This window comes from Salvia hispanica, chromosome 4, assembly GCF_029641045.1.
Source record: "Salvia hispanica isolate PSC_SH4W2 chromosome 4, Shi_PSC_v1, whole genome shotgun sequence".
In the NCBI taxonomy this organism is placed as follows: Eukaryota; Viridiplantae; Streptophyta; class Magnoliopsida; order Lamiales; family Lamiaceae; genus Salvia; species Salvia hispanica.
Genome location: NC_142695.1, coordinates 29,889,789 through 29,894,624, shown reverse-complemented (window position 1 = coordinate 29,894,624; position 4,836 = coordinate 29,889,789).

Below are 4,836 nucleotides of genomic sequence, written 5' to 3'. Positions count from 1 at the left end.
CTGTCGTAGTATTCGCCACCACGGCCAGATTTGACTTTCTTAATGCCTTTGTTGAGTTGGAGCTCAACATCAGCCTTGAAAATTTTGAACTTGTCTAAAGCCCCATACTTTTAATACATTAAATGTAGGTGCCCAAAACAAGAACATTCGCCTATGAATGATATAAAATATTGTAGATCATTCCAAGAAACCAAAGGGAATGAACCACAAATTTCAGTATATATCAATTCTAAAACTTGTAGCTCTATTGGCACCTAATTTCTTTTGCTGGTCTGCTTTTCTTCGATACATTGAACACACAAATAAAGTCTGAAAAGATAAGTGTATTCAATATAACATCTGACACAAGTCACACAATCCTTTATTTTGAGATACAACCAAAACACTTGTGTCATGAATTAACCAAAGTTTCATTATTTAATTTGCTTAGTCCCTTCTGATTCAACATGTAAAGCTTCTGAATATGAAGTAACATAATTGAGCATACAAAGATTGTTATATGCACTTAAGGAAACAGTGCCCACAATACTAGAATTATTTGAAGGAAGAACTTTACTATTTCTGAATGAACAAGAGAAACCAAATTTGTCCAAAGCAGAAATAGAAACCAAATTTTGTCTAAAAGATAGTACAATAAAGTATCCTTCAAAATCAGAAAAATTCCAGTCTTTAATAACATCTACAATGCCCAATAGCCTATACTTTCACCGATTTGTCATATCACACTTAGATGTATCTTTCACCATCAATTGACTTTCGGCAGCTCAGACAGCCTTGCATTGATAACCTTATGTAAGTTATAGCACCAGAATCTACCCACTAATATCATTAGGGACTAAAGCCACGTTAACTTCAGAACAGACCAAAACAAGAATTGTAACTTCCTTTGCACGCCATGCGTGATATTTGTCACAATTCTTCTTTTTATATCCATGTCTACCACAAAGAAACAACTATCATTATCCTTATATTGTTTCTTTTGTGATGAACCCTTATTTATAACAGCATTTTCAATACACTTTTTCTTAATGCCCTTTAGATTATATCTTGAGATAATAACCAAATGTGCAACACCAAATGCAAAAACAAGTCTTTAGAATTCAAGCTTAAGTGAAGCAACGTGAGACATTTGCATAATGTACTCCCTTATGTTGCCATTGCCCTTATATACTTTATTGAGATCGAGCATGCTTGTCTCAACCTTATCGTTTTTTGCAAACGTTCCTTAATTTTGGCAAGGTATTCACTGGCCTTAGTGATATACTCAAATGCAGTGCCTCGAAAGGCTTCTAGATGCTAAACCCAATGATCAGTAGACTTACACGATTCGAGTATTCCTACTTCTCGTAGTTTCTCCTTTTATAAGAAGTAATAACGTCCGTAGGAGAAGTAGGTTGCTCAATCCTTAGTGCATAATCCAGATTCATGCAACCCAGAGCAATAAAAATATAATCTTTTCAATTCTTAAAATTTGACCCATTCAACACTGACATATTGTTCATGTTGGAAGAAACTGCCGAAGCCGACATCATACTTGAATAGAGAACAAAACCAAATTAATCGTCATGCTCACATCATAAAATTCAAATAAAATGGTAACATCTTGAGGTACCGGCACAACATTCAAATCAAGTCTGTGGACAGTAATATGAACTTGCAAGTGGTAACCTTTTGCAGTAATCAAACACTGACAATAAGATCATGTCAAACAATGTCCACTTGTGGGCATCACATTTACTCACACGAAAACATGATAATCATCACGTATTTATCACCACAGGTATGTGTGTATCTCGTGCCAAATATTAATCTTCCTGTGGGCCGACTAATATCCGCATTAAAAAAATACACATACACTTACCATCCTAACATTCACAGTAAAGAAGTCTAGACAAGAGAGGTTACTGCTGCAACGTCTTATTTCGACTAATCTATTTTGAACATTAGTATCGAGGTATTGAGCACAACATTCACAATATGTCATTTGACAGTAATGTGAATTTGTAAGTGGTAGTCTCTTTACGGTATCAAACACTGACAATAAGATCATGTTAAGCAATGCCACCTATGAGCATCACACATTACTTACACGAAAACTGAATAATTATCACGTGTTTATCACTAAAGGTATGTGTGTATCTCGTGCCAAGTATTAATCTTCCTGTGGCCGGCTAATATTCGCATTAAAAACACACATCAATGAAGGAACATGAGATGCACCCAAAAATTTGAATACTTTAATTAATTATCAAAGAATTCTTAATTCCCGATTAATTAGCCAAGTAATTGAAAGACTTTATGTGAATTAATTATTCAATGTAAAGACGTTACGAAAATAAACGCACATATATCACATTAAATTGAATAATTAATTCATAATTTAATTGTACTTAGTACAATTTAATTGAATCATTAATTCACGTATTTAAAACATATTAAATTGAAAAATTGAATCATTAATTCAATTTATTACCATAATTGTGAAACAACCGTTTCATTCTGAATTAATCATCAAAACAAAAAAAAAATGATGATGCAAACAACCAAACAATAATTGTAGAATATACAGTTCGCAAAATTCTTTACACAAACTTAAATTAACCAAACAATCAACATGAATTCAAGTCCCATATCTCAAATCTCGGTTCCTCAAGCACGAATTCTCAGTATATGTGTATAAATTAAATTTTCGTAAAGCAACTGTATACCATGAATGGAACCAACCTTTCAGTACTTGTCAAATACTTGATGTTAATTAGCATACGGTATCCACCAATCAACACCAAAGAATACAAACATGAATTAACAAATCAATTCATCAATTGATCAGAATCATTGGGCGTGCAAAAGCATAACCAATACTCCTCGATTTGCGTACAGAAGCAGTTTTTCTTGTTAAACCAACATGAAAGAATTCACAATCCATTCACTAACCAATCTCGGTATATTCACACATAAAGGGTTGACCAAAAAATATTATCAAAATACACAAATTTGATAACTAAAACCAAAGTGGCGGTGGTCAATTTCTTAATCAACACATATAGTAAACAAATCTCAACAAGTACTTAAATTAAACCGTGGAAACAAGAATTGAAAAACAATTCTCACGAGTAGTGGAGCAAATTCATTATATCAAATTATCGCACAATCCTTAATCTCTAAACCAAATACCAAAATAACCGAACAAATCCATAAATTTTTTTTATCGATTAACAAAACAAGCGGGAATTAAAAAATCTAATTCTCCTTTTCCCAATTCTCAGAGAATCATCAATAAAGTGACTCTAATACCACTTATTGAAATAATTGAGTGAACAATTAAATAAACCTCTCTACGATGATTAACCGAGAACGATGGAGAAGGAGCACAAACCATAAAGCGGAAGCGTGCCTTAGATCCATCTAGAACAGAACAGCGGAATTGCTTTGCAGCGGCTATGGATCTTCCAAACGATCAGAGACGTTCTTCACAATAGTGTGTAGAGGGAGTACAGAGATATCGAATTATTCTTCTGTCGTCTGGGGACCATAACCATAATTTATATTTGTAGAAAATATAAGTTCCTTTATTTTCTATTTGGTCCCACAACAAATAGAAAATCACAAATTGGTATCTACACTTATTTCGACAACAGATAAATAAACTCTAGTCAAAACTTTAATCTTTATCGGATCACTTTATATTGGACAACTGAAAGATAGCCATACACATTGAATTAGTCATGTGGAAGCCCAAATTTCTAACATTATGCTCTTCTTCTAGTAAAATTTTATGCATGCACATGGTTGGACTAATTCCCTTCAAATCAGTAATAGATCATCCTATAGCCGACCTATACTAATCCAAGACACACAACAACTTTTCACATTTCTTCTCAGTCAAAGTGGCAGAAACTACAACCGGATAAGTATTATTTTTCCCCAAGAATGCATACCTGAGATGTGCCGGGAGTGGCTTCAACTCTACCTTAGGTAGCCCTCATGGTTTCTCTAACTCTCTCTTTCTTTCTTCCTCTTCTTCAGGAGTGCGCAAGGAAAGGAAGTTATTTTCTCTTTGTGGGATCTTCTTGGGGAGTACTTCAAGTTCTCCTAACGTAGCACACACAAGTCATCAGTAGGAATAACAGATTTACTAGACAAGCTTCCAATAGGTCCTGGTGATGCACTTTTTATTAGCACTAAATAAACCTGCAAGTATACAGAGTATATGTAGTATAGCTAATGGTCAATACCGGATATCGAACACAGGGGAAAACGAATACAAATTGGTTATCTTCTACTATTTGGAGAAACAAAAGGTTTTTGGATTTTTAAAAATAAAAACTTATAAAAGCAAAGAAAATAACGATTGCAGATAAGGGGATTCCAAGGAAGTGCTTTCACAGTTATGGTTATACAAATTCAAACTACAACACCCTAGCATAGTTCATACTTCACTAGAACGAGTCATCTAAGTATCGCCCATGCGGCACAAAGTAGATTACAGACACTAGGGACACCAATCCTAGATTTGTTACTCCTAAAAGGTTAATTAGACTCTCAAGATGTCCTCACTCTCAATTAACAGTGCCGTTTTAAGGTAAGCTAATTGTAGTGTCAACTAAGCTCTTCTAACTCATCAACCTCCTCTCATGATTATGTAGCAAGTCAATAGATCATCACAGAATGTGTCACTCAAATGTGAAGCAATTATCTAACACTTAGAATAGAAGCGAAGTAATGAACAAAAAGAAGATCTTGATTGATGAAGCTTGAGGGGGTAGGTTAAATCTGTGCGCCGCGTTTTCCCAGCGGGCCGCTGCACTGGCTTCAGCGGTCGCTAGTGAGTTCCGT